The sequence below is a fragment of the Ursus arctos genome, unplaced genomic scaffold (genome assembly GCF_023065955.2).
Source record: "Ursus arctos isolate Adak ecotype North America unplaced genomic scaffold, UrsArc2.0 scaffold_16, whole genome shotgun sequence".
NCBI lineage: Eukaryota > Metazoa > Chordata > Mammalia > Carnivora > Ursidae > Ursus > Ursus arctos.
The window spans coordinates 59,952,854-59,977,112 of record NW_026622830.1 but is presented as its reverse complement, the minus strand read 5'-3'; the positions used below and the strand labels follow the sequence as shown (position 1 = coordinate 59,977,112).

The 24,259-nt window shown below is 46.6% G+C and overlaps 1 protein-coding gene and 1 long non-coding RNA gene across 9 annotated transcripts in view; one reads left to right on the top strand and one right to left on the bottom strand.

Moving 5' to 3' along the window:
- The window catches only part of LOC125282066 (focal adhesion kinase 1-like), a 424,568-nt gene that overhangs the window by 172,266 nt on the left and 228,043 nt on the right, over positions 1–24,259 (bottom strand). The gene's annotated exons all lie outside the window — the stretch shown is intronic.
- LOC125282090 (uncharacterized) overlaps positions 2,999–24,259 on the top strand; it is a 106,164-nt gene continuing 84,903 nt past the window's right edge. For 3 of the 8 annotated variants that reach the window (XR_008959666.1, XR_008959665.1, XR_008959664.1), the window contains exons 1-2: positions 3,001–3,158; positions 7,783–7,880. This is a non-coding gene — a long non-coding RNA (uncharacterized LOC125282090). Of the gene's footprint in view, positions 3,159–4,779; positions 4,896–7,782; positions 7,881–24,259 lie in introns of all 8 variants that reach the window. The other 5 variants (XR_008959659.1, XR_008959663.1, XR_008959660.1 and 2 more) reach the window with 4 other exon arrangements.

The window sequence follows — 24,259 nt, the reverse complement described above, 5'->3', positions numbered from 1 at the left end:
TCCAGCAGCCGATATTTACCAGCTGGTATGAAAGGACTTCTGTATCCTCAAAACCGCATGCTGGTGCCAGTGTGGCTGGGCCAGGGAGCTCATGTTTCACAGCAAGAAGTCAGTCTATACAACAACAATGATCATATGTCTTTGTGAAAAATCATAATGATGTCAACCTTTTAATGTCCCCACGGTCTCTTCTCTTAAACTTGAAGGGATGTTTTATTGAAAACCTCTCTTGTCTAGAAGAACTATTCATATGAATCCAGCAATTCCATTAGCTTCCCTTTCTTTTTCCTTTGTTAAATTCAAGTACAATTACATAAATATAGTACCAATATATGATTCTTCTGGTTTTGTAAGTCTTTCTACCTATCTGTTCCTCACCCATCCTTCTGTTTGTGTATTTGCATGTAAGTCCCCCGAAATGATGTTCACCTAATGCCAGTGGTTATTTCTGGCAGGTGGGACCGGGGCTGGGTTCTCAATTCCATCTTGGGGATTTTGGGCATGTTGTGAATTCTTTGTTATGAGCAGGTAGCACTTTTATTTTGTTTTAATGGTTTTTTTTCTTAAAAAGTAAGATGGAAAGAAAGCATTAAGTTCATTAACTAGAATTCATTCTGGAAACTGAGTACTGAGTACTAAAGCCAGTGATGACTGCTATTTTTCTTTTTAATTTCTAAAATCAAGGGAAAACTATTTTACTTTTAAAATGAGGGGGAAAGGACATTGTGGAGATCGTGAATCAAAAGCGGCTGGCAATGATCTATTCATCGACAAATATTTATTGAACAACTTAATGCCAGGGTCCCGTGTTTCCCGTTCTCTTATAACTTCAGGTTTTCAGTCCCCGCATTCTGTAAAACCTTTTCTATCACACAGTCCCTGTAATTCTTATAGGCTGCCACTAGGTGGCAGTATGCACACCCGTATTCTGGGTGGCGCTGTGCTGAGCTGCTCAAGTCAGGTAAGATTTCAGTTCAAGACACCTATTACTGCTTTGTAAGTTCTCATTGGCAGAATTATGTCATATATATCGATATGCATATATCGATATATACCTATATAGCTACATCTGTGTCTATATCTATATCTAAAATCTGCAGTATCTATATACAAATACAGATATATTTTAGGATTGGGAACATTACAATTAAGGGTGCTCGACTACTTGTCTTCCTCGAATAAACACTCCAGACACAAGTCAAACAAGAGACTAAAGCAAACAAACACGATACTTCTGCACACGAGACAGGGTGGCCTAGAGGCCAAGCACCCCAGCTTTGGAAGCCAACAGATAGGAGTCCAAATCCTGGATTCATCCATCATTTGCTTCATCACCTTAGTCAAATTACTTGAGCTCCTTTGGCCTCAGTGTCCTTGTTTCAGTGCTGGGGATCTAATGGAGTCTGAATCACGGGGTTGTTCTGAGAGTTAAGTGAAATGGGGTAGGGAAAGAAATGAGGATCTAGCTGTTAGTATTCCTGCAGTCATTTCCACCTAGAAAACTCCTACTCATACCTGAAGACCCAGCTCAAAGGTCTCCTCCTCAGTGAAGCCCCTGCTAACTTTCTCGCAGGGAGTGAGACACTCCAGAGGGAGGAGAGTTCCAGGTGGAGCAAACTCTGGGGATCAAGGCCCTGGGGCTCACATTCAGAGACACACTTCCTTGCAAACTTGGATGGAGTTAAAAAAATTCTACAAATAACCGTAATACATTTCATTAAAGAACAACAAAAACATATATAGTAAAACTCTTGCTAAACAAAATTGTTTTATTTTACCTGCTTCTGTTACAACTAGAGTCAAATGATAGCTTCTGAGGACAGAAAGGTGGGTTACCTTTTTGGGCTTCAGGAGTTCACCTTTGAAAAGGAGTGTGGCCCTAACCTGCCTCCTGGCTTGTGGTGAGGATCAAAGTGACACCATAAAGATGAAAGTTGCCCTGCCTCTGGTTTCATTTCCTACCGCAAGGTTGTCTTTTTTTTTTTTTTTTTTGAAGAACACAAATCAGGTATTACTTCCTGCTTGAAACCCTCCCCAGGCTCCCTGCGGCCTAAAGAACAAAGGCCAGGCTCCTAAGGATGCCTGAAGAAGCCCCTGGACGAGTGCATTTTTGCCCCTTCCACTCTGCGTCCTGGGTCTGCTCAGCTGCCCTCGGCTGGTGACTCCCAGATCCCCGGGGTCCTCCTCTTCTGTCTCCAGCCCCGAGACCAGCGCGCAGGCCCCACATCTGTCTACCTCCAGCCGCCTCCCACAGCCTCTTTCAGGCCGTCTTCCAGGTTCCAATCTAAGTACAGCCCAGCTGATGCCACGGAACACACCCCTGAGCCTCACTCTCCTGTGTGCAGAGGGGCCCGGGACACCTAACTCCTCAGGGTGGGCAGGAAGTCTGGCGAAGACACGCGTGAGGACTCGGGCCAGGCCCCGGCCCACTGCGGGGCGCGACTGCGCGGGTTCCGGCCCTGGGGCTGGGCTGCAGGGCGGCGGGCTAGGGCGGCCCTGCAAAGGGGCCGCGTCCGGGCTGTGCGGGGCAGGGCAGCGGGTGGGAGGGCTTCCCCGAGATCGGTCCAACCCCGCCGGCCCAGAGTGCCGCTGGTGGGAGCCCCGGGACCTCAGTTCGGCGGGCCGCCCCTCCCGGCCCCCGCCGAGGCTTCCCCGGACTCGGCCACCACACGCGCGCTCAGTCCCTCGCAGTCCTGAATGCCCGGCGCGACTGTCCGGCGCGGTCTCGGGAGCGTAGCCCTGTGGCTTGCTGGGCATGCGCGGAGCGCCGGGCGCATGCCCGGTCCTGGGGGGGGGGGGGAGGGCGGAAGCTCGGCGCGGGGACGCGGCCGGGCGCGCGCCGTGGCGGTGAAGCCCGCCTCAGCCGGTCGCCGCGCATGCGCGACCTGCGCCGACGCAGCACGCCCTGAGGGCGCTATCCCTTCGCCGCCGCCGCCAGCCCGCCGCCGCCGCCAGCCCGCCGCCGCCGCCAGCTCGCCGCAGCCGCCGCCAGCCCGCCGCTGCCGCCGCCGCCGCCTCCGCCGCCAGTCCGCCGCCGCCGCCGCCACAGGGACCGCTGTGCGCCCGCGGCGTGAGGCGTGGGAGGGAGCACCGCCTGTCGGTTCGCGGCGCCGCCTCGGAGTGGTCTGCCCTCGCCTCCGGCGCCCCGCGCGGTTCGAGTGAGTGCGGGCCTGGGGAGGGGGAGGGGGCCGGGACGCGGGCGGGCGGGCGGGCCGGCTCCTGGAGCTGGGGGTTGGCAGGGCCTAGCGGGGCCAACCAGCCGGTCCGCGCGGCGGATATGGCGGAGACGGGCCCCTCCCGCGCGGGGCTCGGGAGGCCGAGGATGTGGGGAGGCCGGAGAAGTGGGGAGGACGAGGGAGGGGCCCCGGGAGGACGGCGCTGTGGGGAGGACCGGGGCGCGGGCGGGTCGGGAGATGTGGGGCGGACTGGGGGGTCTCCGGGAGGACGGGGGGGACACGAGAGGCCAGGGAAGGGGGAGGAGGGGGCGGGTTCTGGGAGAACGGCGCTGGGTGGAGGACGGACTTGTGGGGAGGTCGGTGGGCTCTGGCAGGCCTGGGGACGAGGGGAGGCCGGGGGCTCGGGTAAACGGGGAGGTTTGGGGGACATGAGAAGGCCTGGGGGTGTTCGTGAAAGATGGGGAGGTTGGTGGATTCGGGGGTCTCGGAGAGACGGAGGGGCTCGAGGCCGGAGCGCACAGGGAGGCCGGGGGCTTGGGGAGGCCAGCAGGCTTCCTTGGGAGCCGGCCAATTGCCTCAAAAACAAAAGGGGGGAGAGAGGAAGGAGGAGGAAGAGGGAAATCCTTGGGGACCTGGAGGGGGGGCGGGGGAATAGCCCTGACCCTATATGGGGACTCACTGGCCCTCAGGGAAGGGCGGGCTTCGCACCCGGGTCCGCGCGGGCTCCTTCCCCGCAGCTGGCGCGCAACTTGCTGTGGCCCTGTGGTTTTCGGGGCGAAAGCCCTGGAGACCTCGTTGATTCATTGTGCCTCCAAGTTTACCTCTTCCCAACCCAGCCCCCAGCTCTGCTTCTGGCTTAGGTGGAAGAAGGACTTGCTGTTTCTTTCTCTCTCCTTTCCTTTCTTTTCTCAGGAGGAGGAGTGAGTGAGTGTGTGTGTGTGTGTGTGTGTGTGTGTGTTACTTGGTTTTATTTAATTGGAGGATTTAGCTTAATGCACTAAGGGTAAAAAGAAATTTTTTTTTAGTCATTTCAACAGTGTCTCATTCTTGCATAGTTAGCCTGCAGCTGGGTTTTTGGCAGTGAGACTAAGATAATAGTAATGTAGTAATTGTGGGAACTGGTTGAAATACATTCAAGCTGAAGGCGGTGTAAGGATTTGGGGATCTGTACTTAAGACGACCAACGCTGGGATTCTTAGGTAGAATGTTGGGATTTTCTCTTCTTCAAAAGGAGTAATTCTAAAGTACTAGAAAGCAGGTGTCCTGATACCCAAGCCGGCACTCTTTTCATATTACGCAATGCGTACAATGTCAAGCAAGTGTCATCAGGTCTTGGGTTCCATATCCATTAGTGATAGCCAGACTATTAAAGTTCTGTAAGCCCCTGGTGAACTTTTCATCTTTTGGGGAGAATGAGGATATAGGAGAAATATTTGTTTTCTCAGGTGTGAAAAAAAGTTGTAACTCTTTAAAGGCAAGCAAGGCCCATGTGTTTGAATTTTAGTTCTCCGGAAGGATAGCAGGTATGTGTAGTAGATACTCAGTAACCAAATAAATGCAAAAAAATTAAAAAAAACCTTTGCTTTTGTGTATACCCTTGTAGCAGGCGTTGTACTGGACTCTGCAGGGTGATAACTGGATGAGAAATGATCCTCTCCAAAGGTCTTTGCAGCCGAGGGAGGGAGACAGAGAAGTCAGTCAGTGATGATGGTACAGTGGGTAAGTCCTGTGATAGAGGTGTGCCCAGGGCATTATGACGGGTACTCATCTTTCTTCAGTCCCCCACATTCTTAACCCTTTTTATACCTATTGTTATTTCCCCTCTACCCCAGACCTATTTTCCCCATACCTTCCAGTAGCCTCTTAGTAATTTTTCTTCATGGTCATACAGACTCATCTCTTCTTCACATTTGATTTCTGGCTTACAGTTTCCTGGAGATCTCCGTTCTCTTCTTTTCTGAGCTGCTTGCTCCTTCGGTCTTTTATTGTGTTGTCCCTGGATGTTCCTTTGTTCTCATCGTTTGGCTTTTGTCCAGAGTTGGATTTTATGTTTGTGGCAACTCTTGTCTTTGTCTTTCTTCACTGACTTCTTCCTTTTGGTGGCGTTAATTACTTTAAAAAGATAGTACAGTGTTTTTGGACAAGTTGAAGACAGCCTTCAGCATGCCCTCCTCTTGAGCAACACTGCTCCGGCTTGGACTTGTTTCCCTCTCTCCTGGTGCACAGCCACCATTCTGGAATCTCCCTTCATCGTCGTCCTGGGGATTCCCTTATCCCTTCTAATGGAAGCTCATGCCTTGCTCATTTTTTGTTGATGCTCGTGTTTTGGTGGAAGACTTTCTCCAGGGGCTTTCTGACATAGGATGCTTAGGAGGCAAACCTTTTGGGACCATGCATGATTGAAACTTGATTGATGGTTTCGCTGGGTATAGAGTTCTGTATTGGAATTCATTTTTGTTCATAAATTCAAAGATTGCTCCATTGCCTTCTTGTTTTCATGTTACTGTTTTAGAATTCAGAAGCTATTCTCATTTTTCCTTCGTATGTAACTTGTTTCCCCCCTCCCATCTTTAGAAGCTTGTAGGAGTTTTACAATTTGTCCAAGTCTTTTGAAATATCGTGATGGTGTACCTTGTGTGGTCGGTTTTCATCCACGGTGCTGCATATTCAGCGGGTCCCTTCATTCTGGTAACTGGGAGTTTTCAGTTCTGGGAATACTCTTTGGCATTACTGTGCTGAGGTTTTCGCCCTTGCTTTTCCTTATTTTGTTTTCCTGGAAGTCTTATTATCCGGAACTTGGCTGTCCTGGGCAAAGGTTGTAATTATCTTAATACCTTTTTCTTCTTCTTCTTCTTCCTTCCTTTGCTCCTCCTTTTCTGCCTTTTTTTGGGGGGGGGCTTTTTTATTCTCTGTTCAGGGAGAACAGAGAGAAACTTTTCTTTAGTTTATTATTTCTGATTTCAGAAAGGTTCTTTAGATTTCCAAGGGCTCTTTTTCTATTTTTCTAGAAGAACATCCTGTTTTTCTTTATTGATTGCAGTGTTGTCTTACCTCTATATTATTGATAGTTTGTATAGTCTCTGTTTCTTTTAGGTTGTTTCCTTCCTTCTCCTGTCTGACGTGGTGGGGCCCTTTGACTTTTACATCAGGGTATTCTGGGTGGGCCATGTGTTGGGGGTCCCCAGGGTTAGTATCTTTAGATCTGTCTTTTGGAGCTGATCAGATTCCCCAGAAATATTCTCCAGTCCCTTTCCGGCACAATTCTGACTTCAGAATCTGGAAGCCAGCGGTGTGCGTGTGTGGTCTGTTGTAGGAGAGCTGGAGAATTCACTGTTCACTGTATATACGGTCATTAAGTCCAGGTCTGTTCAGTGCAGCTGGGCAGGGTGACTTCAGTCCATAGATGCCTCTACTTTTCTGGGGAATGCCCCCTCCCATCTTCTTTCAGAGTGAGGGGTCGTCACGTTGTGCCTGGCGTTGAGGTTCTGGTTTCAGCTTCCATGGCCTTCCCTGGCTCCTCTGTATTTGGGGCTATGCCTTCTTTACCCCCGTTCTGTCTACACTGCTGCTGCCACTTCCGGTCTTCTAGGACACTGCTGTGCAAGTGGAAGTGGTTCCCGTGTGTTCCACTGCTGAATTGGGACCTGGCTTTCTTGGGCCTGCTGACTCATTTACTCTACTTCAGTCTTTTATAGTTTCTGTCTCCTCCAGGTTTCTTCTTTTTACTTTTTTGTTTGGGTCTCAATCTTCCATGTTAGAAGATTTCCTCAGTACTTCAAAAATCTTGGCTTTTTTCTCCTTTCAGTTCTCCCTGTGCTGTTTCAAACATTTTTTAAAAAGATTTTATTTATTTACTTATTTGAGGGAGTGAGTGTATGCACAGGAGAGAGAGCAGAGAGCACAAACGGGGAGGGGCAGAGGGAGAGGGAGAAGCAGACTCCCTGTTTAGCAGGGAGCCTGACCTGGGGCTCCATCCCTGGACCCTGGGATCATGACCTGAGCTGAAGGCAGATGCTTAACAGACTGAGCCACCCAGGCGCCCCTGTTTAGAACATTTTTAAAAAATATCTCTTTAGTATAGTTTTGATGGAAGGCAGTGGAATAGATGTCTATACTCTGTCATTGTATCGTGCACTTATTAGCCAACCACACCGTTAATTTATGATTTTTGATATGTTTGAGTAGTTTCCAGTTGCTTCACATGTATTTCTTTTCTTTTTTTTTTTTTTTAAGATTTTATGTATTTATTTGACAGAGAGAGATACCAGTGAGAGAGGAGACACAGGCAGGGGGAGTGGGAGAGGAAGAAGCAGGCTCCCAGCGTAGGAGCCTGATGTGGGGCTCGATCCCAGGACTCTGGGATCACGCCCTGAGCCGAAGGCACACGCTTAACGACTGAGCCACCCAGGCACTCCTTCCTGTGTGTTTCTTAAGTAGAAATAGGTTTGAAGACAGGGACGTGATGCCCTCTTCTCACCCCTCATCCCAGGCGTTGCCCAGTAGGCTTGCGTGGGAGGTGATGGAACTGGCTGAGGGGTGAGTTCAGTAGAGCTTCAAGAAGTGAAAGGAAGGGGGTTTTAATGCGCATGTTGTCTCTCCTTGTCAGGTTCTCTGAGGACTATGGAAAGAGGAAAGAGAAACCGGGAGCATTTCCTTTAAACCCACGTTTGATTTCTTCACAGAGTTACCGTGGCCTTCAGAACTGTGAGTATAATTCTCTTGCTACATTTGTGTTTTGGTTTTTCCTTTTGTTTTGATTTTTCTTTCATCTGTCTTAAGGTTTCTTTGACATATACTAGAAACAAATAAAAGCTAGTTGATTTTGCAGAGTAGGTGAGGGAAGAAATATTAGTTGTTTAGTGCCTTTTATGTGTGGAGAGAGGCAGGCAGGATGACAGTCCTTTCCCTGATAGTTGTGACAGTAGCAGCATGTGCCCTAGAAGAGTGGCCCAACACCCTCAGCACTGGGCCATCCAGCTCCTAGGTGAGTCTCTGGCAGTAATCCCCTGAATGAGGCTACCCTTTGCCCCTGTTTCACATTTGCATAACTGAAACAGAGGTTAAAGGTTACTAAGTTAGTAAAAAGCAAAGCTGGGATTCAGACTCAGTCTGGCTTTGGAGCCTGTGCTTTTTACTCGTGTTTTATTCTTACGGGCTCTGGATTCAGATGTTGGCTTGGCTGCTTACTTACTAACTCTTCACTAACTACCGAAACCTAGCTCTCTCTCCATGCCAACTCTTCACTGACTACTTAAACCTAGCTCTTTCCTCTGACAAAGGGTGCTCTCCCAGGGTTGTGGTGAAGATGCCATAAGAAATGTGAAATGTGCTCAGCATTCACAAATGTTAGCAATTGCTATTCGGTGGCAGTTCCCCCACTTTAATGAGAGGAAAACTAAGCCCCAGAGATTGGGTTATTTGTGATTTGTTAATTTGTAACCTTGGCACTTGTGCTGCACTCCACAGTTGGGAGGTTATAGAATTGAGATTCTATTCCAGTTTGTCTTACTTCCAAAGACTGCTCTTTCTGGTAGGCCTAGTGGTAAATCGAGGACAGATCGTTGATAGAAGATTCATCAATCTGTCTTGTGGTATTAGCATTGGTAAGATTTTCGCAATACATTGCTTTGGTGTAAAAGCCCCATAAACTTAGACTTCATGGATTCAGAATTCAGAATCATTTATAATTACGTTGAATTTGACTTTGGCAAGTGTCTATGTCTTAGATGTCCAAGGGGCAGGACCCTGGATTGTTTTTCCATTTCCTTCTGGGGGTCAGTTCACTTTCCTCCTTTGTTCTCCTTTCTCCTCCAAACCCACTTTTGTTTCTGCCAGGATTAGGTATTAGGGAAGGGAAGGAAAATTGTGTCACGAAGTTTCAGTTTCCAAGTAAGGCTTGGAAGTCTTGCTCCTTTTCTCTGATTCCTTCTACCCTTTCTTGGCTACGAGAGGCACCTGTTCTGTGTGCTGTGCCAGGTGTGACTCTGCTGTCTTTTGGAGAAGGCCATGCCCAGCTGTTTACATCTCTTGTCTCCTCCCCACCCTCCCTGCACATTTCGATGTTTCTTCCTGTACCAGTGGGCTATATTTATTGGGTACAAGTCTGTTTCTGCATCTTTAAGGGCAAAGATTTTGTTATTTTGTTTCTGCATGTTTTCTGCTTGACCCATGGGTAGTTTTCACTAAATGCTGGATGAAGTAGTGTTTAATGCTTGCCACAAAATAAGTTCTCTTTTCTTAGTGGATCCAAACAAGAGGGAGAATATCAAGTATAACTTTTCATCAGCATTAGCTATTAAAAATCGTTCGTCATGGTAGAGCCCAAGACAGTTTCATATTTAGCAGAAGTTACACAAAATTTTTCTTCTTAATGTGATGTGCAGCGGAACGAAGGCCTGACAGGGAACTGAGAGCCTGTTCTTGGCTCACTGGAACTTTGAGCACCGGGATATAATCTGCTGCTTCTAGTTTGGCCCTCCCCTCCCCTTCCCCCCTGTTTGAAAATATGTAAACCCAGGAAAATAACCTTATAACCAGTGTTTCTATAATTGTTTCCCCCAATTCTGGACAACTGGTGAGGCCACACGAGTAAGCCTGGCTTTGTACAGCATCGACTTAATGGTGTTCCTCTGAGACCCGGGTTCCTTGATGTACCTGAGGGCCCTGGTCCACTTGAGCCCCTGCAGGACAGATCAGGGTCTTGGTTCTTGATTTGTTTTGGGCTCTTGCATTCTTAAGGCAGAACTTGGGATGGAGGTGTTTTACAATCAGAATTCTAGGAAAGCAAAGCAAAGTTTTGGAGGAGTTGAATTGCTGAAATATGTATGGAGATTATTTTCAGGGTTAATGGGGTGTGGGGAGGCAGTAGACAGAAAGGAAGGTTGCCCGGAGACCCATCTGAAAACCCCCATTTGGTGAATAAAGATGGCTTATTTAGCGTCAGGGCGGCTGAGAGCAATTGATAGAGATTGGGCTGTGAGATTCTGGGGCTGTTTGTCCAAACAAAGAGTCGCTAGGGTAAGGCGGTGCTGGCTGTCGGCTCCGGAGGGCAGCTGTCCCTCCCTCAGTGTTGAGCCCTGAGATTCGGCTGAGGTTTGAAAGGCTAGTGTGTTGGGAATAGACACTGGTGGTGGGGGTTGGAGGGTGGGGGAGAGTAAAGGACAACCAGGAGATTGTCGGCACGCTGTTCAGGGAACCAGGTGAGCAGCAGCGGAGGCTGGGATTGGAGCAGGAAAACTGGAGGTGGTGAGAAGCAGTTGGGCCTTGGATGTATTTCAAAGGCAGAACCAGTAGGATTTGCTGACAGATTGGATAAGGGGTGTGAGGACAAAGGGAGGAGTTGAGTTGACTAGAAGGCTCTTGGCCTGGGCAACTAGATGGGGGGAAGGCTGTGGGTGGAACTTGGTTTAGAGGGCCAGATGGGGAGCTCACTGTAGGCATTTTAAGTTTGTGATTCTGTTAGGGATCCAAGTAGAGATGTCATGTAGGCAGTTGTAAATAGGCATTTGGTGCTTGGAAGAGAAGTCTGAGCTGGAAGTGGCCATGAAAACGCAGTGACGGTCTGTGGTCACCGAGGGAGTGAGCACAGAGAAGACAAGCAAGCCTGAGCCTCGGGTCACTCTGCCATCGAGTGCTCAAGGACGAGCATGAGCAGTGTTTGGCACAGAGCAGGTGTGAAGAAGACCACAAGCACTGGCACCATGGGAAGAAGGGAAGAAGTGTCCAGGAGGAGGATGTGATCAACTCTCTGAAGTGTCAGGAAAGGTCATGATGAGGACTGAGGTTTGGCCTTCGGGTGTGGCGACTTGGAGGACACTCTGGCAAGTGCTCGGCGCAGTGTGGGGGCGTGGTCAGAATGAAAGCCCGCCTGGCCGGTGGTGTGAAGGGGGAGAGGGTAGTGAGACAGATTGCATCTGGGTGACTTAGGTGCAGTGTGTACGGTCATCCTCACACTTACTCACCATCTGGGTGCTGAGCAACGCAGCCGGGTCCCTGAGGTCCGTGGTGGTGTCTTCATGTCACGGGCGGGGAAAGGTCAGGTTCAGAGCTTACGGTAGCTTTCTCAAGAGTACGGAGCCGGCAGGCTGATGCCAGGTCTCAGGCCATGCACGCTGTCCTCAGCTGCCCTGCGTCCTGAGGGTGGAGAGACACTGTTGAAGGGGGAAAGGGGGTAGCGTGGTTGAAAAGTTGTAGGAAAACGCTTATGTCCTGCTGGAAGTGCTTCTGTTAGAGATTCTGTTTCTTTTTCTTACTTAGAAATTTCACTTCTATCAGAGGGTGGTACGTGCATGTGTTCAAAAGTAAAACAGTGTTGAATGGTTCATGCAGAACCCAGCGGGCTCCTGTCCTGCCCTCCACCATCCGCCTCCCAGAGCTGCCTGGAATCCTGCTTATCTGTTTCTTGTAGCATTTCTGTCCACGGTTCCCAGCAATATCTATGTAGAGGCAGGGCCATCGATGCGTCACTTTTAGACAAAGTTACATTTTGAACTCCCATCTTCCCCCACATAGTTGTAGCACAATTTTTGTTTAGAGCCATAATTTGGCGAACTGTTTTGACTTTGTTAATGTTGCTCACTATTGAGCTGGTGAATGTAGCATGATTATATTCCCTTTTAGTTCAACTTTTTGTTTTCCTGTTTTCTTGAGCTTAACAGTTGCCACTTTTTTTTTTTTTTCTGTTTGCTTGATATTCTTAAGAGTTCTCACTCTCCCTGACAGTAAGGCCTCTTAATAAAATTTGCCATCTGCTCATGTGTATTCCTTCTGTCTTCACCCCCAGGGACATCTGTTTTCTTGCATGCTGGACAGGTTACTCTCCCATGGTAGCAGGGTTGAGGTGCGTAGGGCAGATCCTGCAGGAGCAGGCGAGACCGGGTAGAGAATCCTGATGGGGAAGACAGTGATGGGGAGATCAGAGGGAGGGGGACGGTGTCCTCCTGAGGGAGCAGGTCCGGGCATGGTGAGTGGGGCTCGCGGTAGTTGGGGAAAGGAATTCCAGGTGGAGAAGGTGAGAAAAAGCAGAGCGGGACGAGATCTGTTACTTTTTGTTAACCTACAAAGCCTGTATTGTGGCGCCTCGCTAGGTGGTACATGTTAACTTAGTTACTGACTCTTCCTTTAAGACCTTTAAATAGATTTCCATGGAAAATGTGACATTCAGATCGTTAAACATCTGTCATAAATTTTTTATTTTTTGAAAGATTTTATCTTTTAAGTAATCTGTACACCCAGTGTGGGGCTCAAACTTACAACCCCGAGGTCAGGAGTCGTACACTCTACTGACTGAGCCAGCCAGGGGCCCCCGTCATAAATTTTAATATTTTCTTAAAACCTGCGCATAGGATATATCAAGATACTTAAATCCAAGAGATCATCTTAAACTGTTGATTCCATGTATTCATGGAAAAATCTTTATGGACTATCCCGTCACTGAGGCGGCCCAGCCAGTCATCGTGCAGGCGTGACCAGTGCAGCCCCCCGCTGCGGTCGTCAGGCGGGAGCAGGATGAGCGACCACAGGACGTTTCAGAGGCTGCTCTGTGTCTAGCTGGATGCGCAGGATGGTGTGCAGGGAGGCCGCGGTGTCGCAGAGGCGGGCAAGCGCAGCTCTGTCTCCGTGGCTCAGTTAGGGAGGCCCGTCGCGAACTCGGGAACGAGTTGGTGCAGAACCAAGAGTGAGTGGATTGGCTTCTTTTGAGAAGAAGCATCGCGCAGTTTGAAATGCTGAGGCAGGATTATAGGAAATAAAGTCCGTAAGTGCCTTTCAGGACTGCCAACTGCAGGGCACCTTTTACGTAAATGTGCTGCACCTTTTATGTGGGTGCCTGGCTATTCTCATGGACGGTCAGGAGCCTGTGTTTAGTTCAGTGGGTCCGCCGTGTCCAAATGTTACCTGCTTCCTGAAGCTTCTGCTTTATGCTCCAGGCTTTGCGCAGGACACCCTTTATCTTGCCAATAGTAGTTACGTTTGTGATTCAGGAATTCTACGTGAGGGAAGTCGTCAGAATTGTGATACCTGCCGTTTATGTGTGTCATTCATCGTGTGTTTTGAGTTGTGTGTAGTGTTTATAATAACAAGGTAGTGATTACTGCCCCCACGCTGCAGAGGAGAGCCCGGAGCCAGATACCAGTCAGCCCGAGGCTCCACGTGGTGGTGGCAGGCTCTCCTGTTCCTTTACATGAAAGCTTAGCCCTTGCTCTGAAGTGCACGTGGTGCTCCTGTGTGCGGGCTCTGCCTGTGATAGAGAGGGGGAGGGCTGCCGCCCACTGAGCGGTCTGCAGACCCTCAGTATTGTCACGTGCCAGCCGTGCTTCCGCCACGTCGGGATGCGTTGTCACTAGTGTTGCCAACCATTGCACGTGGTTCCCCGTCATTGGTGTTTCTGCTCATACTGAAGAAAGATTATGGATTCATCCCATACTTGTAAAAATGGGAAAATACGTCTGTTTCTGACCCTAGTAGTAGGCAGGCAGCTTTTCCTGTGATTCTTACACTCTGACTAAGGGGGAGAGAGGATGTTTCTTTCTTTCTACCTGCTTTGGCATATCGTTGCTATCTGCCAGGGGGGAGGGGCAAGTGGGGCGTTGGGAGTGGCGATGGCAAGGAAACATGTTAGATTTGTGTCTCCTGCTCATGAATTCTAAGTGCTTTAACAAAATAGACAAACTTTCCATCATTTCTTCTTTGATAAACTGTCTATTAAAAGGATAGGTGTCTCAGCAAAAAATTCAACTGGAAAAATGGTGAGAAGCTTTGAGTAGATACTTCATCCATTTCCTGTAGATAACAACATGCACACAAAAAGACTCTCCCCATCATCCCTCATTAGGGAAGTGCCCGTGACAGCCGCAGTGGGTAGCGCTGCAGTCCTGTGAGAATGCCTCCCATTCCCACAAAACAAGGCAGCAGAAGGGGACAGTGCCCAGGTGCAGGGCTGTGGGACAGCTAGAACTACAACGTGCTTTGCTGGTGGGGATGCAAAGGGTTATAACCACTTTGAAAAAGTAGTGTGGCAGTTTCTTATAAACTTGAATATATACTTCTCATACGATCCAGCAGTCCTACATGAAGGCCTTTACCCAAGAGACATGCAAATTTATCTCTACACAAAGGCCTGCATATGATTGCTTATAGCAGCTTTATTCCTATTTACCGAAGATGGAGAACAACTCGGAGGTCCGTCAGGTGGGAAATGTGTGAACAGGTTGCGGTGCACCTGTGCGGTGGGGCAGTCCTTGTACAGCAACACAGAGGTACTGACTGCTGACATCCTCAGCAAAACAGGAGCGCGTCCAGAGCGTTCTGTTACGGGCAAACACAGAGCTCTGTACAACTGTGGTTCCCCCCTGATAACATTCGGATAAAGGCAAAACTATGGGAACAGATTGGATCAGTGGTTGCCGGGGGCTGAGGCTAGGGGAGGAGAGGACTGAGTACAGGAGGGCGTGAGGGTGCTTCGTGGGTGATGGAAGTAGGCCATGTCTGCCCTGTGATGGTGGTCATACACTGACTGTGTCAGTCAGAACCCAGCGAACAGTGTTTTACTGTATGTAAATTTTACCTCAATAAGCCAAACCCAAAAAAAGGTGGATGACTTATGTATATACACACGTAGGTATTACACACACACACAGGCACACACATTTATACCCACGCTTGAGCTCCCTTTTTCTTTCCAGTGGATTAAATTTAATTTTTATGGATTAGGTATCCTGAAAGTTTAAATGAAATAGATTGTAGCACAGACACTTTGTGAAAACAGAGGATCTTGGAGTCTTTGGTTGATTTTTACATTCTTATTCACGACCTGAAGGCTTTATAATGTGGTTTGTTTTTGTATAACATGGTTATGTAGTATGGATGTCACGTAATTAGCATAAATAAAAGATGTTTTATCAGTTAAATTATTTTAAGATTCCTTCCATGTTGTTCAGGCTCTTGTAGCTGTGGAGAAAAATAGTTTTACTAGCTTTAAAAATTAATAAAAAATGTTTTCTTTGATTGATGACAAACTTAATTATACAGTCTTCAGCTCTGTCTTTAATCAGCTGTAATTGTAGGGTATGATTATATTTCAAACCGCTAGACCTAAGAATGTACACAGAAAATAATACAAGTTAGCTTCACCAAACGTAAGGCTTCATTGTAGTTGCGAGTCAGGTCTCTTCACAGTATGTAAGAGGGTCGCTTGTTATTAGTATGTGGTGCTTTGCGATGCCCTGCAGAGCAGTTGTTCAGCATTTTTTCCTAATAAACCCTTCTTAGCAAAGCCACAACAGTGGGCAGGGAGGGGGATTAGAGTGGAAAGTTGTGTATTTACTTTTCATTTAAAAATCAAAATCTGACTATAGACAATAAGAAGGCCATTCATTTAAATGATGAGGTCTTCATTATTTTGCGATCAGAGGATATTGCCGTGTGTGGTTATAATGGAATCTGATACAGTAAGATGCAGTGTAAGAGGCCCTTCCTGAGCTGCTTTATGTTTGCTTATCCCGTGCGCTGCTCTGGGGGCTGGGGGCCAGCTGGCTTCACTGTCTCTGGTAACCTTGTCCTCTGAATGGTCATCACGTAGTCAATATGCACTAACGGCCTCCGTGACCGTCGTGTTTGGGAACAGAAGGAGTAGGCTGTTCTGCCTTGCGTTTGTTCTCATCTGACTGTCCCTGTGTTTTGCTGTGGGAATCTGTGCGCTGACTGGTTTTGAGGGTTTGGCCCCTGCTGGGATGCTTCTTACAACTGGCGACCTTTCCAGCTGCTGTCCGCCAGGTGGCTGTCCTGCTGCAGTTGTCACCGTGCCGCCGCAGGGGCGCTGTGTGGGTCCCAGTGTGAGTGGTGTGTGCCGCTGGACAGCCCGCCCACGTGGGGGGATGTCTGCGAACAGCTTACAGTGTGACTCGCTGTTCCACTGAGAAGTTGTATTTGTAGAATAGAAGAAAAACGGATGTGGAGCATGAAGTTTGAAAAGTGTTTAACCGTGTTTGTTTTCTCTTGTGGTTCAAAAGGGTACTTAACGGGTCATCTTAAACAAGATGTACTAAAAGATATTAAACTCCTTTGGGGTTTTTCTGGATGACTCAGGATCCTCAGTACGAACACCTGTCATTTTCAGCGTGTGGTGGCCCCGCTTCTGCTATTTTCCTCAATATCAGGCTGTGTGGCGGGCAGCCTCTGAACACCCTTCTACCACCCTTTCTAATTTGCTACTCCTTGTTTTTGTTGTTGTTGTTGTTTGTTTTGTTTTAAAATGAAGCCTTGTGTGTTTTTCTGGAAAAGTTGTAAGTAGTATATAGGCAACTTCCAAATACCCTTTCACCTAGATTGACCAGTTGTTAACATTTTGTGACATTTGCCTGCATGGCCCCCTCCCCCCACCTCTGGATATAGAAGTACACGTGGCACATTTATTTTCACACACTGGAAGAGAGTAAGTTGCATACTTCATGCCCTTTACTCTTAGATACTTCAGGAAGTATTTACCAAGAACAAGGACTTTTGGGGCGCCTGGGTGGCTCAGCCATTAAGCGTCTGCCTTCGGCTCAGGTGATGATCCCAGGGTCTAGGGATCGAGCCCTGCATCGGGCTCTCTGCTCTGCTGGGAGCCTGCTTCTCCCCTCACACTCCCCCTGCTTGTGTTCTCTCTCTCGCTCTCTCTGTCAAATAAATAAATAAAATCTTAAAAAAAAAAAAGAACAAGGACTTTTTACATAGCCCAAAATAATCAGTATAGTTATCAAATTGGCAAATTTAACATGGGCCACTCTGTAGTTTACAGTCCATATTCACAGTTGCTCTGTTAATTACAGTAGTTTTCCCCCATACAGGACCCAGTCTAGAATTACATGTGGTATTTATTGATGTTTCTATGGTCTTTTTAGTCTGGATATGTTTCTCAGCCTTTCTCCATCATGGAGACTGTTCTAATTGTTTTGTAGGTCTTTCTTCCGTTTGGGTTCCTGTGATGTTTTCTCATGATTAAACTCAGATTACGCATTTTGGGGGCCAGGCTATCAGAGAAGTGGTGCTGTGCCTTTCTCAGGGCATCATATCATTTCTCATATCCATTATTCGTCTCAGGATGGCACATGATGCCGGCTTGTTCTGTTATTGGTGAGGTTAACATCTAGGAATTTGTGGGGCTGCAGATTCTTGGACCCTACTCCTGACCTGCTAAGTCAGAAACTTAGGGCTTGAGTCTATGTTTTTAACAAGCCCGAAAAATGATTTTGATGTATTCTAAAATTTGAGAATTACTGATCTCAGGTGATCAAGTTAGGGCGGCATCTGCCTAGTGTCTGCTCTCTAAAATTAGCGTTTATCCTTTGTAATGAATGAGGAAATCTGTAGGGAAATATTTGAGGCTCTGTGACCTTTTGAGCTTTTAAACTGATCGTTTGGCGCCCCCACGGATGATTCTTGCTTGAACTAGTTATTACTAGGTAGTCGTGCAGTGGGGACGCTGTTCTTCTCACCTGTCAGCTGGCATTCTCCCTTAAGGAGAGTTTCCCCTCCTTTGTTGACTCACTCAGTTGTTCACCCAGTAGTACTTCACGGATTCTTGTTTGATTCAGGGGCTTATAGTCCTTAACTCTCATTCATTTTGATGCTGGAATGCCCCCTGATTTGGTTTTCCAAATCATCTCCTGTGTTGTTTTGACACGTCCCCATTCTTTTCTGAGCACGACCTTCCTTTTGGCACAGTAAGATACTCCCAGCATTTCTTGTAGTTTCTCTGCCCCTGTGGTGCAATCAGCTATTTCTCCAAGATTCCCTGGTTCCTTTTGGTGGGAGATGGAATTTAGAGGCCGGGATCTGAGTGGGAGGTGTGCTCCTTTGCTGCCAGCTATTACTGCTTCCCAGCGCTTCCTGTGTGTGTGCACGTGCTTGTGCAGCTCTGCTCCAGATGCAAACATCTTGTTGTGTTCGTAGGAGCCGACGAGTCTCCGATCAGTTTCATTGGCTTCCAGTTGATGCATTTTTCTTCCCTTCTCTTTCTTTCGCAGTCTCACATGCACCTTTCTACTTCGATGGTTAGTCAAAGGTTGGAGTAGAATGTATTCTCAGATTTGGGGGTTTATCTTGGGGTTCCCCTGCTTCCAGCATCCCTTCTTTACATATCAGTTGGTCCTCCAGCCCCCATTTCTTTCTTCTGAGACCTCACGCCAGTAAGACTTTTGCTTTCTGCCAGTAGAGCTCGCCCTGGGTTGGGAAGCGTTTAGTCAGAGGAGCAGCAAACTGGCAGATGTCCTGGGGTAACTCCATTGTTCAGGGGAGAGCCTTCAACTCTGGTGTGTGCTTCTGGGCTTCCTGGGTTGTGCTGCCTATGCGCATTTCACTGTCTGCCAGGGATTTGGGCAGTGTATTTATATTCAGCCTTGGAGCTCAGCATTTTGCAGCCCTCTTGTTTCCAAAATTTCCCCCTTAAATTTATAGCCAGTGTGCTGCGCATTAAGGTGGTACGGTAGGGCTGCAGTCCTGCCCTCCCAGAGTTGGGGCTCACAGTATCGCCAGGCAGGAAAGTGACAAACACTCCCTGGTTTGTACCAGATGCAGGGACAGTTCTGACAGTAACTTCTTCTCAAGTGCTTGCCTGCCTTTGGTCATTTTCCAGTTCCTTCAGATGGTTGGTTTTAGTGATTTTGTCTGATTTTTATAATGATCTATGGAAGAAATTGCTCCATTGTCTTCATGTAACCATTACGGAAGGCTCACTCTCCCTTTTGTCTTATTCTTTTCCTCTGAAATCTAGCTTCATCTTTATTTTTGTACCCAACGTTTCATTATGGTAATTTTCAAACAAATGGCAAAGTTGTAAAAATTTATGGTTAACATCCATAGACTTCTCCACCCCCTGGATTTTACCTATCATGTGTTATTATTCTTGCTTTCTCACGTAAATAACCAATTATCCATTTCTCCATATAGTAATCCATTTTATTTTTTAGGCTGTATTTCAAAGTGCAGATATCAGTATACCTCACCCTATGTGTTTCAGCGTGCATATTGTTTACTAGATAGAGTTCATTGTTCGTTTAGCGTATTTTTCTTTCAGTGTAAAATTTCTATACCAGCTGCACATAACTCAAGTATACATTCACTGAACTGTGGCAAACGCATCCACCTTTGCAACCCAAACACTTATTGAGACATAGACCATTATCATTTCCCCCAAAGGTTCCTTCGTGTCCTTAGTATTCACAGTCCCTGCCGCAACCCCTGCTGCCATTCTCACCCTGACCCCTGACAACTGCTGCGTTCGCCCCCTCAGTTCAGTTCTGCCTGCCCAGGGGTTTCCTGTCAACAGAATCATACCGTGTACATGGTGTACGAGGCTTGTTTTAGCATAGTGTTGCTGAGCTTATCCATGTTGTTAGTGTATCTGTAATTCATTCCTTTTTAAATTATTATTTTTGGGGGGAGGGCAGAGGGAGAGAGAGAATTTTTTTTTTTTTAAAGATTTTATTTATCCATTTGACAGAGAGAGAGGAGAGGGAGTGCACAGGCAGGGGGAGCAGCAGAGGCAGAGAGAGAAGGCTCCCTGCTGAGCAGGGAGCCCAACTCAGGACTCGATCCCAGGACCCTGGGATCATGACCTGAGCTGAAGACAGACGCTTAACCGACTGAGCCACTCAGGGGCCCCGGAGAGAGAGAACCTTAAGCAGGCTCCACACTCAGTATGAGGCCCAGTGTGGGGTTCGATCCCATGACCCTGGGATCACAACCTGAGCCGAAACTAAGAGTCGGATGCTCAACCAACTGGGCCACCCAGGCTCCCCCTTGTCCTTTTAATCACAGAGTTGTGTTACGTTGTATGAGTCTGTCATATCTTGTTTATCCGTTCCTTTCTTGATAAACAGTTTTATTTTTGAAAGAAACTTTTGCTGGATGTGTAGAATTCTAGGTTGATGGTTTTTTTCTTTCAGCATGCTAAACATACTGTCATTATCTTCTCATCTTTGTGCAGATTTCTGAAACTCATTTTCTACAACTTTTCCATCTCTGATACTCTACCTTGCAAATTTGAGCCACTCAGTTTCCCAAAACTTGGAAGTTTTCTCACCTTAACTCCCTGAGGCTGCTGCGCTGGGCTTGGATTCCCTTCCTGTGCCCCGCGCCACGGTGGCTCCCAGCTGGACAGAGAGGGGACGGTGGGGCTCACAGGCCTGTGCCGCTCACTGTCTCAAGATCTGAAAAAAATAGTGTCATGGATTTTTACCGTTTTTCTATTTGTTTACCATGGCGGGGTGGGGGTGGGGGGCATCGTTTTCCGTACTAGTTACTCCTGCACGTCTGAAGTGGATGTCCCTAAGTCAATGCTTTTTAATGGAAAGCAGTTCGTATGCTCTATTTCTAAATTTTCTGGAAAATATTGTGAAAGAAATTTACTTGTTTTAATTTTTTTTTTTAAGATTTTATTTATTTATTTGACACAGAGAGAGACAGCCAATGAGAGAGGGAACACAAGCAGGGAGGGAGAGGAAGAAGCAGGTCCCCAGTGGAGCAGGGAGCCCAATGCGGGGCTCGATCCCAGGACCCTCAGATCAGGCCCTGGGCTGAAGGCAGAGGCATAACGACTGAGCCACCCAGGTGCCCCTACTCGTTTTAATGTTAATTTAGCTATCGATTTTACGATCTAGAAAATCTCAGGTTGATTTCCATTTTGACAGAGGGGAACCTGTATTTTGGGCAGACTTTCATTTTAGTTATTTTGTTATTAAACTGGCTTAGGGTAATTGGTTTATTCTGCATCGTATTTAATGGAAAGTAGCATTTCTTGCCTGGCTTAGGAAATGCTGTCCTGTTTGTCATGAACATAGCAGTTAATCCCAACTCCAGGAAAAGCCTGTTTGTTCCGGTCTCTTGCCCACCCTGTTGGTGCAGTGTTAGTGTCTCTGAGCCGCAAGCATAGCTGGGCCTGGTAACACGTGAACATGAATAGGAGGAAACGTGCGAGGATCTAGTCACTCATTCTGCACGTAGCTGAGCTCCTGCAGTGACCCAGGCCCCGTACAGAGGTACTGTTCCTTTTTTCCTCTGATCTTTCAGATGATTGGTTGGAGATTGGGAATTGTTTCTGGCTTTTCTCCTAGTTTTTGATATAAATTTTAGTACCTAAGTCTATGCCTTTAAAAAATACCTTTGTTAATTTGTGAAATTGAGATTATCATTAATAGTTAATGCTAGAACTGTGAGTATTAATCAAAATAATTTTTTATGATATAAATCTTTTATGAAACGACATACCATAAAATGAGTGTGTACGTACCTCGTCGTTTTTACCTACTAGCGATGGCTGCTTTGAAATAGAAAGCCCAGTAGAGTAATGGTGTTTGGGTGTGCGACATAAGTTAGGACCTACTCGAGAATGAGGGACTGACGGTGATTTCTGGGCCCCATGGCTAGACTAGTACTTGAAACTTAATGGGGAAGGATTTGGGCACCTGGAAATGATAATTTTGTTCTGGACCTGCAGTGTTGTTGGAGGCCTGCCTGTTGCATCTTTGTGGAAACTGTTGATCCTACATTTATCATCTTTTGGTGGACCTAGGGCAGATGAGACTTGGTCAGCCCTCAAGCTGAACTTTCTTTACCTGGGAAAACTTTAATCACTCTTGTGTGCGCTTCATTTTGTCATAAATCCTGATATAAATTTCTTGAATGAAAAATTCTGCATTAGTGAGTATATAAGATTTTTAAAATTAATAACTATTGGTCCTCTTGAATTTGACTTTTAATCTTAAATATTTAGATTTATGAAAGATTAGAATATACTTATTAGGCAACGAAGGTCATTTTCTGTTATGGCGTAGACATCTGAAAGATCGTTCGGACAGTTGAAGAAAATATATCCTCCTTTCTGTTTGCCCTCACCCCCTACTTTTTTCCCCCACCTTACTTTTATTTAAGTAAGAAGATGTGAAAGGGAAAGATGGCAGTGTATACCTTTTTATGCAAAAAAAAAAAAAAAAGGTGGAGCTAGTTGATGAGTGGATTTCATCAGGAGGGGAGGATAAAAAGCCTGGCCGGGTGTTTGCATGGCATTTACACAGTGATCCTGATGGCTGATTTCATATTAGGACCTATAGTGGCTGGTGCCACGAATCAGCCCCCATGGGGCCGCAGACTTGTTTCCTTTGCTGCAGTTTGTGGGCTTGGTGACTGGTGCCTTCTGTCTGCAGCCTGTGACCTTGTGTAAGGGGGTGGGGATGGGGCTGCGATAGGTGCACACAAGGGAGAGAGCGTGCTGTCTTCTCCCGGAGCTGTGAGCCTGAGCCTGGTCTCAGCTGAGCGGGAGGTTGTTAAGAATGAGAGTGTAGGGGCGCCTGTGTGGCTCAGTTGTTAAGCGTCTGCCTTCCGCTCAGGGCGTGATCCCGGGGTCCTGGGATCGAGCCCCACATCAGGCTCCTCCGCTGGGAGCCTGCTTCTTCCTCTCCCACTCCCCCTGCCTGTGTTCCCTCTCTCGGGGGCTGTCTCTCTCTCTGTCAAATAAATAAATAAAATCTCTAAAAAAAAAGAGAGAGAATGAGAGTGTACACAGTGTAGTTTTCCACTGTATAGAAAGATCTCGTTGTATGAGGTATGGATTGTAGCTTTGAGGTCATGTGCAAACAGCTGGCAATGTTCTGTGTAAGTTTCAGGCCTAGGAATATGTAGTTCTGTTTTACATTAAACCCTGCAGGTATTGATGCTGTGATTTTTGTGTTCTCTTACTCTTGTTAGATTAATTCACATTTCTGTTATTTAAAGACGGTATTTGATTTCCATAGAAAGCTTGGGAAATATGCGTTAGGAAATTCCTATACTCAGAGGTGGTTCTTGGGGAATTCAGGGTGCCAATGAAAGGAGTATGCCTTAAGCCACCTGTGATTCTGTCCAGACTTTATATGTACTTAGAGCAAAAAACAAACGTACTTTCTCTCATAAATAATTTAAATGCACTTTATGTAGACAGAGTCATTCAAAGCTTTATTTTTAGCACAGTGAGGTATAGAAATACTTAAAACCATAGCAGAACTAAATTATAGCTTCCCTGGGAAGTAAATATAAAAGCATGCAATCATGATTATAAGAAGGAAATTTAAATACTTTTAACATATTTTTCCAGTTCCTTGGTCCTTCTCTCCCCAGTCATTCAATGGGAAGTAACGTAGATTTTTAAAAAAATATTCAAATTATACATACATATATGTATATCTGTGTATACATGTGTGTATTCAAATTAAACATACATATATGTGTATATGTATACATATATGTATATGTGCATATGCATGTATTGTGTGTATATATGTACATGTGTGTGTGTACACACACATGTTTTAAGTAACTCTTGTATTATAGGAGATCCACTGTTTCCCCTTAGGATCAGATTTTGAATGTGTTCAGTTGTTGCTGTTAATTATCTTTCCATCTGTTTATGATGTTTAGTTTTCCTGCTTTTAGTGACCACTCTTATTATCTATAAGATGCATGGGAAGACTGCATCCCAGAAGAGCAGTAGTCAGTATTATAATGGTTTTATTTAATTAACTGAAAAAGGTTTTTTTCCTAAAATAATATCTTTCTAGGAAGTTAAAAAAATGTTCTCCAGAATACCTTCTATCTTAATGGATTGAAGGCTGCAGGTACAGGTAATTTTTTAGATTTCAACCTTTTATGGGGCTTAAGTTGAAAATGTTGTATAGTGTTTCAGCTTATAATTTTGCCTACTTTTCAAATGTGGTACACTAAAGGGCATGACTGTGGGACTGGTAAGTTTTGAGTTGCTTTTTTACATTTGCTCTTGGAGGTGTGCAGAGGCCTTATAAGGAGTTTCAGTTTGGGAATTAGGAACAGACAGACTGTCCTTGAGGTAGGTCAGGATCTGATCTTCCTCTCAGGTCAATTAAGGTCCCTCAGTGGGACAAGCGGAGGCAGGAAGGTGCCCACAGTTCGTGTCCCAGGTGAAATGGATTGCCAGCCGGTTGCTCCTTTTGTCTTGGTTGGGGTGTCTTTTCCAGCACGGCTCCCGACCCGCTCCCCAGTCTTACCTGTTAGCCACTTGTAGACTTTGTGATGCTCTGTGCATTTAGCTATAAATG